The sequence below is a fragment of the Mustela nivalis genome (assembly GCF_964662115.1).
Source record: "Mustela nivalis genome assembly, chromosome: 6".
NCBI lineage: Eukaryota > Metazoa > Chordata > Mammalia > Carnivora > Mustelidae > Mustela > Mustela nivalis.
Genome location: NC_139025.1, coordinates 25433193 through 25448221, shown reverse-complemented (window position 1 = coordinate 25448221; position 15029 = coordinate 25433193).

Here is a 15029-nt window from a genome sequence, read left to right as displayed (position 1 = left end):
GGCCATTTCCCTTATGGTTTATGATGCAAAAACAGTCTGTAAATATCTAATGCTCCTGACCTAATATGCTAATCAGGCATAAGGTAGACACCCATGTCCTCAGTGCTAAGTTTAATTAATGGCATATATAACTGTATAGTCCCCTTCTCCTCCCCTTAAAGCCTACATAATGGGATACATTCTCCCACAGGGGACCGAAAGTTTGTGTTTTCTAGTCATGAAGTTTTGCTCACTATTGTAAGGTCGGCACATTCATTTCTCAGCACTCCCAGTTCCCAACTGCCATTTAAGCTGTTAGTTCATTGAGTTCATCTGTCATGGGCCTGCTTTAACATGCTTGCCAAAGGCTCTGAGAACTGCTCCCACTCTGCTATTTCTTTGTGCTAATGAATCACTTTGAACTAGTCGGATATATCCTCACCATTGAATGGAATTCCTTATGTGGACTCAGTGTAACAAAACCGGGCCGAAGGCCTGCACCTGCTTACTCTGCTATGCTGTCTATTCATCTGTGACATGTCAAGGTACCTACAAGTCTGGGGGAGAAGGCTTCTTGCTTTGTCAAGATGGCGAGATAGGGCACAAGGCCTGTGTATAAAAAGTGCCAAGTTACATCCACAAAATAAATAGGAAGAAGAACTTACATAGTTTTAAAGTTATTCACAGTTCTCAACGGATCCAGCTAAACTGGCTTGTGAAGTTACATCCTGTCTTCAAAATAATTACAATTCTGATCATTATGATTATGAATTATTTAGCATTTGATTTCTCTCGAGTATTCCATCTAATCGTGGAGAACTTTGGTCCAGATGAGATTTGTCATCTCCACTGCCATGTCATTTAGAAGCTTGAAAATAGTATTTCTGTTTATTTTCTTATTATGGGAAACATCTTCCTGTCATGTTTCTGCATAATCAGAGAATCTGTTGTCATTTCAAGTTTCAGACAGAAAGTGTGTATTCCCAGAAAAAGGGGTCTGTATTCCTCTACAGACACTGTAACAGGGAAGACGCACACATTATACAGGAAACATATTATTTGTAGCTATACTAGATTTAGGCCTTAATCTGATTACAGATATCATAGCCAGGATGCTGCCTATTTTCTAGGAGAGATAGGATACTTCCTTCTAACAAATGAACCAGGAAAATCTCAGTCATTTGGACTTAAGTCACAGGATAAAGATTCTGGGTTTTGTTCTGTATTTTCATTGCAAGCAGGACATGCTCTTTCAGCTAGAAGAGAGAAGATCTGGCATATAGTTTATGCCTGTTTATCCTTTAATAGCTTCCTCTATGAAAACCTGTCTCCAAGGGGGGGAAGGGACAAAGCCTGGGGCCTGGGTCCCACACACACTATTTGGGTAAGTGCTGACTGATCTCACTAGAACCATCTGTGGGAAGCGGGCAAAGCCAGACAGTGCAGACAGGTGTTGTGTTGACTCGTGGGAGCTCCGTCAAGTATGCAGAGATCATCGGGGCCACCCATACATATTTGTCCATTCACTCATCATTTTTCAGCACCTACTCTGTACCAGGTGTTGCAAAAACCACTAGGAAGAGACCGATGAGTAAGACAGGCCCCATCTTCAAGGGGCTCCAATCTAGCAGACCCATCTGCTCAGGACTGAGGAAATGACATTTGCTTTCTCGTTTTTCATCCACGGAGTATGATGTTGATTTTTTCATTTCCTTATAGAAAGATCAACACCAGGAAATTGAATCCTGCAGACATTTATTCCACACCTATTGTAAGCAAAGCACTATGTTAGGTGCTTTAGGGTGAAGGGAAGTTACAGAATATCATAAAATGTGGAGCAAACACATAGAGGATCTTAGGATCATACATATCCTTACAGAGCCTTTACCTTTGAAATTTCCCATTATAGGAATATTTCATCAGACTTTAAAAATTGTCCTTATCATTCAGGATTCTTGTGAAGGAAGGACCTACTCCATTTACACCCCCCACCACCACTGAGCCAGTATTGCTCTTTCTCTTCTTTGAATATGATTAACCCCATTTGCTTTCTAAAATAATCATATGCATATTGCTAGATGTGGTTGTGTTTTGTCTCTACGGATGGTAAGCTACTTGAAGAAAGTCTTCCCCTCGTTCTTCTGTCCTATCTTCCCTGGTATACACTAAGGCACATAAGGATAGCTAAATAAAGAATTATTGCTGTGACCAGACCACATGTCTCAGACCTACAAAAATCCCTTTAAAGTCCCCATCATCATTGACCTTTGTTGATTTATGATCTTAATTTTACTAATAAAGTCTCTTTTTACCTAGTATTTATTCACAATTTACATATGCTGAGTACTATGAAATAGATGGGACACCAACATAACCCTGACTTTTATGAAGGTAACTCAAGAGCATTCCAAACATGATCTTAGTTCCAAATGCCAGACATATGGCTCATTTCTTGCTCCAATAAATTACTTGTACCCTCTCTTATTCTTTGAAAGAACCAAAATAAGTCCAATGTATATAGAGGAGGTTCCTTATTGGAAGAAGAGAAATATACCCACTAGCTAATTTTTCATTTCTGTAAGGTTAAGTCTCTGAAACTTCAAGGATAAGTTCACCATCCCTGATTATCCCAACCTCATAATCCGTACTCCAATGCTATTCACAAATCACCCAAAAAACAAAGACGACATGCATTTTAAAGAAACATTATATGTTATCTTCAGCTGCAAACTATGCCTGATATTTCAGTTAAAGTTAAAAAAAAATATGGATTTTCCCTTGACCACCAAAATACATGTGCAAGTCAGCATTTGAAAATGCTAAAATAATTATCCCATAGTTTGAATTTAGAGAGAATTCAACACTTCTTTTTTTTTTTTTCCTGACAGAATGACAGTGTATTATAAATTCCAACAATTTATATTTTCAGGCCCCAGCTTCCCATGCCTGCCAGCCATGTCATAGCCTTGAGGAATTATGGCCATTTAATCAGGGTTGAGCATTTCCATGCTCAACCTTCAAGCAGTGATGCTGTGCCCATGTTTTCACCAGTGATAGATGAATCCACTTACTCCACTGCTTCCTGCATGACAATACTTGAGAAGCCCCGCGAAAGTTCCTGTTTCTCAATATATCAAAGTTTAGCAGCACAATGACCTTCTAATATTTGTTTTCGACTGTTTATAACCAGCAGTTCATTACCTTGCCACCACGGAGAGGAAGGAAGCCGGCCAATGCTTACTCACAGGGCAGGCACTGCAGCCAGCACGAGGCCTGGAAATCGGATTGTAAGGGATCCCATGAAGAAGGGTGTAGAAGAATGTGAGCCTCTTAAGTTGCCGAGGCCATGAGAGGCAGGCAGAATTACAGAAGCCTTATCAGTCTTTTAGTGTGGTGCTTAAAAGATGCATGAATCCCTTTCGTGACATTTTTTCTATGTAGTAGAGTTAATCATTTTTATTTGAAATTGTCACTCGGCTACCTCTCCCCTCCCGTCTTTGGTCACAGCTATTCAATATAAACCCTCTGGGATAATCCAGGGCCTCAAAAGGCAAAGCATATTCTCCAATCTTTGGATTTGGACTCTATTCACAAATGTGCTTTCTTGCTCTGATAAGTGAGACAGGATCATATGCGAGTTCAGTGGGATTCTTTTTGTCACTCAAGCTTAAAACCTAGAATGAAAAAAGAGACTACCAAATTTTTCCATTTTGTTTTGTTTGGGTTTGCTTTTGCTTTGTTTTTGGTTTTGGTTTTGTTTTTTCCCCTCTATATCCTGATTAGTCCTTCTGGGTCTCAATATCTAATGTAGAAGAGAAGCACAAGTAGGTGTATACCCACATTAATGAATAATCACTAACATCCATGTGCCAGACACTGGACATTATTTCATTTTATAGACTCAATACATTAATAAAGTAGTTAGCATCATCACTTTTATTTCACAGATGAGAAAACTTCAACATGAAGGATCTGAGCGTATCCATCCACACGATTGGCAAGGGATATAACAGAGCAGGAATATAACCCTTGGCACCTGATTTCAGAACCAGTCTCTTGATCACCGCCTTGTACAAGATTTTATGAGGACTGGTCACCAGGATTTAGCAGTACCCTGCCTAAACCATCCACAAAATACTGCCCCTCCTCAGGGCCCACTCTGAACTTGACAACCTTTCAAGAATGTTATGTTTGCAATTTTAAGACCAATCGACAGCTATTTTATAATAACAGCTACCCTCCGAAATCCTCAAAGTTAGTTCCTATAGAAGAACTGTATTTTTTTTTTTTTCAACTATTTCTTTGGAAGACACAGGGATGGAATGTGCATGTCCCAGATGGGCTTGTGGATTTCATCAGCCACAGAAACTCCAATGACTGAATTGGTTTCAAGGAGGGATATACAAGGGAAAAAATTGTGGGACAATGTTGGGCCTTGATGGGGAGTATTGTTAACTATGAATAATGATTGCTCTGAAGAGGCAAAAGAGCTAGTTACCATCTCTGCCATGAATCCTTGACATAGAATAGAAAGTCTCCTCAATAATTAAGTGAAGAAGGGAGATATTAAAAGTTTTCCTTGGTGGGGCGCCTGGGTGGCTCAGTGGGTTGAAGCCTCTGCCTTCAGCTTGGGACATGATCCCAGGGTCCTGGGATCAAGTCCCGCATCGGGCTCTCTGCTCTGCGGGGAGCCTGCTTCCTCTTCTCTCTCTGCCTGCCTCTCTGCCTACTTGTGATCTCTCTCTGTTGAATCAATAAATAAAATCTTAAAAAAAAAAAAAAGTTATCCTTGGATAATTTCTTTTCTTTTTCACCTCTTTCCATCATGTATTCTACTCTTTCTCCCTTTCTTACATCTACTTTACATGTAATTAAATTTGTCAGGGTGGGAATGGAAAAAGAGGTCCCCAGTTAGATTTCCATATCCAACCAAGACTCTCGAAGAAGTCACTGACAAACTTTTGCAATGTCATTCTCTCCTGATGGTGTCCTTTTAAACTCTAGTGGGTATAAGCTTCACTCAGGGAGCTTGTTTCAAATGCTGGCTCTACCCCCAAGAGATTCTAATGAGAATACTGAGGCAATACCACAGATCTGCATCCAGTAGACACTCCAAGTAACACTGAGGCAGGAGGTCTTTGGGCCACAATTTGAGCAACACTGCCTTAAACCCAGCTAAGTTTCCCCCATACCTATAATCTGGGACCCAAATTAATCCCCACTTCCAGTCTAATTAGTATCTTCCCAACAAAGTCACTGGGATATATTTTAATAGAAGCCATGACCCCATGTTTCAAAATGAAATTGGAGACTTTCTTACTGGCTCAGTACCCCACTATACTGCTCATCCTGTCTGTCTCCTGGTTTATCCCTTTTATTATTTATCTACGTGGAGTTCCCTCTCCTCATCCCCACAGAATTGAGCATTATCCAGAGGATGGATCTGTTTCTTATCTTCTTTGTATTACTTACAGTAAGCTTACATAATGAGCACTCGTCATTGTTCTTTAAAGGGAATAAAAGAGATCAAGCCCCTCTGTGATTCAATCGTCCTCATGAGCCAGTCCATTCATGACCCAAGATGTCTAGTTATCATGGTTATTTGTGATGTTGATGAAGATAACAGCAATAACCATTAACTGAGCTCCTTTGCCAGATGTATAATATTGTGTTGTGCTGAGTTTTACCTTTATTCTTCATTTCACTCCTCATAGAAATCCACTGAGGGTGTCTGTGGAGGCAGACAAGAGGACAGTGGGCAAAGCCTTAATATGCAAGGTCCTTTCTCATCCTGTGGAACACAGTAATTGCTAAACCCACAACCAATCAAACCACATCCTCTGGAGCTGCTGAGTGTAAAGACTTGGCCCTTGGGCATTAATCATTTCCATACATGAATGAGGAGCTTGTGTGGAAAGGTAGTTACGTTTATAAGCAGGCACACACACTCAATCCTGCTTCCCCCACATATACACACAACCACTGAACTTTCTTAAGACACAAGGGTGTCTTTCAATTTATCCCTTTTTTAAAGACTGATGTGGATATAAGGATTATAGGTTTCCTGCCTGTCCAAAGAGAGTGATGGCTCTGCTCTCTAAGAACTGAACTCCCAGGTTTAATTATTATGCAAGTGTATCAGTGTACTAAGCATGTAGGCCAAAAGCAATTTAAAGTCTATGCTGCATTGACTTTCAAATTATTTCATTTCTAATTCAGACACATGCTTTTGTTAAGGCATTTATCACTTTTACATAATCAACCAAATTGTCCCATGGCTATCATCCCTCAAAAGCCCTATTCCCACCAACTCCGCAACAGTGGCAATAATTGACATTTCATACCCTCCTATGTTGAGTCAGGCTCAGACGCTCCTCCCCAAGTGCCTCCCTTCATCTTTCAATGTAGCTCTTACTCACAGGAAATTTATCAAGTTCTGCAGACCTTGTCAGCAAGGCTGTTTGTTCTTAATTACCAAACCATTGTGGTGTTCTTAGAAAGGTGGTCCCTGTTTGTTTCATGGGCACTCTAGATTCTTTGAAAATAACCAAAGGGCTTTTGTCATTTCAGTAAGTCATACCTATTACTTCCTCAAATGGGTCAGATTCTTTACAAAAATTAACAAATACAAGTATGCTAGAGTCTTACAACATGAGAAATTAACAGATCCCCAAAGAACCTTGAAGTCAGACCTAATGTTGATAACCTATCCCTTGAAAACCTAAATCCCGTGATAAATATACCAATGGCCTCCAAGGACCAATAGCCCTCCATCATCCAGACCTCCAAAATGCAAGGAGGATGTTCCCACCATGCATGTCACATATTATATCTACACACTTTTGTAATAGAGTGAGAGATAAAGAAAAATACTAGGAAATTAAGTGAAATTAGGAGGTATCCCAAAGGGGTCCAGGCTAATGTGAAGGATGTTTCTGATTAGCTTAATGTCTAAGGTTTCTTTCCATCAAAGAAACTTTAGATCACAGAAACTTTATGACCAAAGATGTATGTCCGTGGTCTTAAAGGAAACCAATTGATCCTTTACTATTAAAAAGGGGACTATGATCCCTGAATAGCAGCATTTTCTGGAGTATCAATCACAAAAGTATACATGACACTTTCTTGTATACCTGCAAAGTAGTATATTCATTATCTTGGATAACTTTTTAACTTAGTGCTTAAATAGGAAATTTGATCTCTGAAAATTATAATTTTTTTATCGAGCTTTTAAACAAAACTAAACCCACAAAAAGATTTAATTTGGCTTAATATACAGACCAATAAACATTAATTATATATTTCAACTGTTCTACTAAAATGGGTGTTCGCTGTTATTTGATAAAAGAAATGAACTCATAAATGCTCTCTGACATTGTACGTTCTTTCTCTCTCTAATTCCCAAGGAGGCAAGAGAAACTCTTCAATCACAGTCCAGAGCTGAAGAAAAACCTGGGCTTTGTGTCCTAATTTGGGATGAATCTCTCTGTCTTGATTTGGAAGCGGCTGTCCCTTAACATTACCAAGGAAACCCATATCCCTCTTCTCACTGCACTGTACCCTGGATAGCTGGAAGAAAAATCATCCATAAGTATATTCAGTTTTAAGCCAACCAATAAAAATAAAGAAAGGCATTAAAGGTGGAATATGTATTTTAAGAGCAGCGTGGATAACAAAAGAGAGAGTTTTATGTGTCTGTGATGGAGCTTGGCCAGTTCCTACCTGCTAATGAATAATATTCTGACAAGCTGAGAGCTGAATATTTGGGTGAGGGCATGGAGATCCTAGGACTCCTGAAACTAATTAGCATATAAATATGGAGGATCCTGAAGAACAAAAGGATCAATTGGGAGAAATGAATGTCCCAGTAAGATGACATGGCTATGCAATTGGGGATTATTCCGGTGACATAAGGCATCCAAAAAGAACTCCATACCTGGAAGACATGAAAGAAATTTAAGGAGTGTTGGTGGAAACTAAGGAAGAGAAATTTGTATTTTTGCCTGTTTTTACTTTTTGATCTTTCTACTGGCCTACTTCTATCAAGGAAAAGAGAGTAAGTCCAGCAGATGTGAGGAAAAAATAAAATTGATTTTCAATGGCTTATGGTGGGTGAAGGGGGGCACAGCAGAAAGATATTTTCTGGCCACTCCTGAGACAGCAAGTGAGACAAGAAGTCCCATGAGTGCTAATAAAGCCTGGAGTGCAGCTTGTGGACGATGAGTGTGCTCATGCTCAGAGCTTGGCTTTTGTGTTCCATCTGAAACCAATCAGTGAGCGAAAATGCAGAAAGCTCTCTTGGCATCTATTCCACATTGATAGTGGGGGAAGGGAAGAGGATTTATACATGGAGACCCCCATTAACACTAATGAAAAGGAGGCGGGTAAATCCCATGTGCATGAGGACAAACACTGCTCTTTGAGGGGAGGGGGTAATTAAGAGCTAAAGAAAGCTTGCAGTTACTCAGCACTGCACGCGTGCTCATGGTGAAAGGCCCTTTCCAGCAGCACTGCAATTGCTTTCTTCAGTTTCAATGGCTGGAACTTAACAGTTGTTAACCACCTCTCGCCCTAGTTCCCCCATAAAGGAATGAAAGGGAATGATGTATTGGAAATAACATTATTTGACACTATTGGCAGAGGGGCTTTCAAGAAGAAAGTACAGGCAAACAAGGGGAGAAACTCAAAAAGAATCTCAAATTAAGCCGAATAACAGTAAGAGAATCAAGGGGCGGGGGGGGGGGGAACATATTCCTAATGCCCTTGCCAGTGCCCAGTCCTCTGAAACTATGACAAAAAGAGAAGGCATGTATGGACCAAGAATATTAAATACAAGTGAGCACATTGCCTGAGGTCCAAAGCCGTAAATGCAAGAAGAAAATGTTCTAATGATCACAGGACTGGAGAGGTAAAACCAAGAGTGACGAAGTCATCCCCTTCTTATCCCTCTGCTCATGACCTGGCAAAACATTCATTCTGAGTTCCAGAAATATTTGAGGGAAATAAAAGTATATATCTCTTCCCAGGACATGTCCGAGCCTCTAATAGAACCTTGAGCTTAACTCAACAGGTTGGACCTATTTAAGGGAACAGTGCATGTAAAGTCCATTAATTTCACTGATACAGAATGGGTCAGTTCTGACTGAGAAACAGGTTATGAAGACATGTTTTTATTTGCTGCAAATTCAATAAGAATTCAGAATATATTCACCTTTGATTCCTCCAAATACCTGCATATATTCTATTTTATGATATACTCTCAGCCTAATAACTGACTAACTGCATGAATAAATGCAATGGTTTGATAAGCTAATTCACAAGTGAAGTGCCTTCTTATTTTGAGAAGAATCAGTCTGCTCTATGTTTCCCTGTTCACAACTAGAGTCGTCTTTTCCATTCTAAGCAACAAAATTTCATTTGATAAAGAATGGCTCCTGGAAGGTGAGATGTCTGTGAATAGATATGGAATCCAGTTGAAGGAACTGAAGAAAAATGTCTCAAGTAGAACACTCTTGAGACAAACAATATAAAAGGTTTGGGTTTTTTTGTTTTTGTTTTTGTTTTTTGTTTTTTTCCTAATCTGAAGGGTTGCCAAAGGGGGGAAAAAAAAAATACTTTCTGGGATGAGGTAGTTACCTTGTTAGAATACAGTTTCTGCTCCTCCAACCGAGATCCACAGTAACAGAATCATGAACTGAGCATTACAGGGCTGATACAATACCTTCAAGGTTTGGGGGATCCAGATTCTTTTCATCCTGCCTCCCCATATGCCAAAGAATGTCTCCAGCTCTTGGTCTAAAATTACTGCTCGAGCTCCCACCCTCAGACCTACACTCCAGCCAGTTGAAAGCAAGGAAACAGAGAATGAAAAGCATACTCATTCTTTTTTAAGAGTAAGACCTAAGGGTCCCTGGGTGGCTCAGTGGGTTAAGTGTCTGCCTTCTGCTCAGTTCATGGTCCCAGGGTCCTGGGATCAAGGCACATGTCAGGCTCTCAGCTCAGCAGGGAGTCTGCTTCCCCCACTCTCTGCCTCCCTCTCTGCCTACTTGTGACCTCTGTCTCTGTCAAATAAATAAATTAAAAAAGCTTTAAGAAAAAAAAAAAAGAGTAATACCTAAAAGTTTCAAGCATTTCAACTCACTTCCATTGACCAAAACATAGATAAATGACCATAATAAACTGCTAGAAAGGAGGGGAAATGAAGATTTAGGTCTCTATTACCATTGAAAAAGAGACTAGATAATAGGAGGAAACTGGCTATTTCCTCCACACTCATATGTTCAGTATGAACATGGATCATCAGTTGGAAGTTTGTGGGAATGAATTCAGGTAGGTAGACAGGTCACTTAACATCTCTACTTTGACTGACTTTGAGAATAGATTTCTAGCAACTGGACATAGTATATTATGTAAAATAAAATATGCATATTTGATATAAAACATGTTGTATATGTATTGAATATAGCACATAACTATCACACTGTATATAAATACATAGAACAGGTAACATTTATCTATATATTAGGCACATTAAGTACATGGTAATCACAAGAATGAAAATGGTAACAAAATCTCTTGGTTCTTTTTTTCATGTTTCCACCTATGTATCTGATACCACAAAAGTTCTGCTCAGACATAAACTCGTTCCTTCCTGATTTGGAGAAACTACTTTTTAAGTGTTGCCAGGGAGACCTACATCTTTTACATCCCTCTTCTCACTGCATTACACCAGGCCACCTTGGAAAAAAAACTCACCAGTAAGTGTATGTAAGCAGTTTAGTTCTGACAGAATAGCTACAAGATGATTATCATCAATAAAATGAAAATAACAAAGATGGTTCCTCTCTCTCTATCTTGCATGGTTGACAGAAGGTAGAGCAGAACTATTGTAGCAGATTAGTTAAGTGTGAACATGAAAAGAAGAACCAAAAGATTTTTATATGCTATATTTAATATATTCACATATAATATTATATTTATTATGTTATTATGTATCTCATAGATGAAATAAACTTATATTTTATATATAACACATGTATTAATATTATGTGTTAAATAACATATTACATCTACTTAAAATATTTATTTAAATGTAGGTGTAATTTCAAATATACCACCTTCTGAAATATATCCTAAGTAGAACAGACTAAAGAGTTCATTCAATAAGCAAATGAAACCATGCTAAACAACATTACTTATCAGGAAAGTGTATATCAAAACCCTTATGAGGCATCATTTTATATTAACTAGGATGGTTATGATAAAAGAGAATAACAATAAATGTTGATGAACAAAAAGAGAAAAAAAAAGGAGAAATTGAAATGCTCATTGTCAGTGGAAATGCAAAATGATGCAACCACTTTGAAAACAGGATGGTGGTTCCTCAAAAGGTTTGACATATAGTTACCATGTGATTAAGAACTAGGTATATATCAGGTGCCTGGGTGGCTCAGTGGGTTAAGCCGCTGCCTTCGGCTCAGGTCATGATCCCAGCGTCCTGGGATCGAGTCCCACATCGGGCTCTCTGCTCAGCGGGGCGCCTGCTTCCTCCTCTCTCTCTGCCTGCCTCTCTCCCTACTTGTGAGTTCTGTCTGTCAAATAAATAAATAAAATCTTTAAAAAAAAAAAGAACTAGGTATATATCTATTCCTTGGTATCTACCCAAAATAAATGCAAATACATGTCTACACAAATACTTGAACATGAATGTTAATAAGAATATTGTTCATAAAAGCCAAAAACTGGAGAAAACTCAAATGCCCAATTGATTATCCAACCAAGTATGTATGGTAATGAAATGTGAAGTATTCATAACATGAAATATTATGATAAAAAAAAGAAGTACTAATGCTGTTGAACATGATGAACCTTGAACATATAATGCTGAAGAAACTAATCACAAAAGACTACATGTTTTATGATTTCATTTATATGAAATGTCCAGGGGAAGAGAATCTATAGAGAGAGTAGATTAGGGTTTGCTTTACACTGTGGAGGAGTTGGAGGGAAATGGCATGAATAAAATTGTTCTAAAATGGAGAATGGTGATTGTACAGGTCTCTGAATATACCAAAAGCTACTGAATTTTACACTTTAAATGAGTGGATACATTGAATATGAATTAATTTCAATAAAACTATTTTTAGCAAAAAATAAATGGAAATGTTAATGTCCTATAGCAGGTGTCTTAAGCACATGGTCTGAAACTGTTGGATATCTGAACCTTGCATGTAGATAAATATATTTTTTAAAGATTTTATTTGTTTATTTGACAGACAGAGATAACAAGTAGGCATCGAGGCAGGCAGAGAGAGAGAGAGGAGGAAGCAGGCTCCCCGCTGAGCAGAGAGCCCAATATGGGGCCCGATCCCAGGACCCTGGGATCATGACCTGAGCAGAAGGCAGAGGCTTTAACCCACTGAGCCACCTAGGTGCCCCTAAATAAATATTTTTAATTAATTAGCTTATACATACAAACCATCAGCTTATAAAAAAATATGAGAGATTTGGCCAAAACATGAAAAATCTGAGTTCATTTGTCAAAAACTGACACTTGAAATGAAGGGTGTATATGGGTGTATGGGTGTGTGTGGGTGTATGGGATAAGAAATATATAGAAAAAGTATACTATGCCCAGCTTCCACTTATTTATCTATTCAATTATAATAAAACCAGCCATTTGGAAGGACAGGTACCTTGAAGTACACAAAAGGTTTCAAATATATCATTACAGCATTTAACCTTCACACCAATCTCATGAGTCTACAGACTTGAAGACTAGAAAAGTTATATTTCTTTCACAAAGGTCTTTAGGTAGCAGATAAAACACTGGGTCTTGAACCCAGATTCACTGACATTTTTTGTTTGTCTTGTTTTCAGATTCTCTGAATTTAATTTTCATCAACCTAGAATATCACCTCCTCCAACTTTAGTTTTGCAGAGTGACCAATAGTCAAGAAATTGACCTTATGTACGTATGTTATGTATACCATCTCCCCTTCCACCTGCCCCTGCAGTACATTTGTTGATAGCAATGAATCAACATCATCATTATGGGCCAGCATCCATGGTTGAGAGTCACTCTTTGTGTTGCATAACCTATGAGTAGTGGTAAATATGTAAAGATATGAAACCACCATTAAACAAAATAGCTTTACTACTCTAAAAATCCTCTGTGCTCCACCCCATTCATCCCTTCCTCTCTCCCACCCAACCCATGGAAACCACTGATTTTTTACCGTCTTTATAGTTTTGCCATTCCCAGAATCTCATAGCTGGAATCATACAATATCTAGCTTTTTCCAGTTGGTTGTTCTCACCTAACAATATACATTTAAGGTTCTTCCCTATCTTTTCATGGCTTGGTAGTTCATTTTTTTTCTACTGCTGATTAATCGTTCATCATTTGGATATACCCCCATTCACCAATTCACCTACTGATGGGCATCTTGGGTACTTCCAAGTTTTGACAATTATGAATAAAGTTCTTATAAACATATAAGTGCCAGTTTTTGTGGGGAAATACATTTTCACTTATTTGAGTAAATACCAAGGAACATGATTACTACATTATATGTAAGAGTATATTTAGTTTTATAAGAATCTGCCAAACTATCTTCAAGAGAGGATCTATAATTTTACATGCCCACAGGTGATGAATGAGCCTTCCTGTTGCTTCATATCCTCATCAGAAGTTGACATTGTGGGACACCTGGGTGGCTCAGTGGGTTAAAGCCTCTGCCTTCAGCTTGGGTCATGATCTCAGGGTCCTGGGATCGAGTCCCACATCAGGCTCTCTGCTCAGCAGGGAACCTGCTTCCTCCTCTCTCTGCTTGCCTCTCTGCCTACTTGTGATCTCTGTCTATCAAATAAATAAATAAATTCTTAAAAAAAAAAGAAATTGACATTGTTAGTGCTTTGAATTTTCATCATTCTAATGATGTTTAGTGGTTTGTCCCTGTTGTTTTAATTTGAAATTCCCAATGCCATATGACGGTATCTTTTCATATGTTTGTTTGCCTTTTGTATCTTCTTTGGTAAGAAATCTGTACAGATATTTTCCTCCTTTTTTAATTGGGTTGTTTTTTTTCCAGAGACATTTTATATTTAAATGAAAAGCACAATTTGTTACACTCTTCTTTGACTCTTGAGACTTGGATTAATCAAGAGACTTAAGAATATTCATTTTGTAAAAAAAAAAATTAGACCACTTAAGATTTTTTTAATATATTGCTTATATGGATTGACAAGGTGGCAAACAGAGACTATAGTGATTTAATTTTCTTTGGCAAACTCCCAGACTTAACAGAGTAGCAGATTTAAAGGTGAGCCTATTATCATAAACTTGCCTTATCAAAATAACTTTGTCATGAGGAATTAATTAAATTTAAGCTGTGACCACAACAAAAATATAGTGTCCTTGAATTTCAATAGTAATACCAGGCCTCTTCTATGCTCAAGATGAACTCTTAAGGGCTGAGAATACATCCCTTCTTTTTGGTCATATTAAACCATATGAAAGCCATATTAAAAAGCTTATGCAATTATCTGCTCTATTCCAAGGACTTCATGCAGGTCTTATCTTTCTTCCCTGTCCTGAACATTCATAGTAATTAATTTGAAGCAGTCCATTTTGCATTATTTAGATAAAGCTTATAAATAAACTTCAAAGAATTTACCTCAACAACCCTGATCTGGGAACACTTCATAGTATTTTGCCATTTTTAATTGTTTTTTAACACATGCCATGAGAAAGCGCAGCTCTGAATAATGCCCCGCTTAAATTTTAGGACATGGGTACTATTGCTGGGTCCAGCAGCTTAGAGCTTCTAATCAAGAATAAAGCAAAGGTGAACCATTAGAGACTATGGACTCTGAAAAACAATCTGAGGGGTTTGAAGCGGCAGGGGGTGGGAGGTTGGGGGAACCAGATGGTGGGTATTGGAGAGGGCACGGATTTCATGGAACACTGGGTGTGGTGCAAAAACAAGGAATACTGTTATGCTGAAAATAAAATTAAAATTAAAAAAAATTTTAAAAAGAATAAAGCA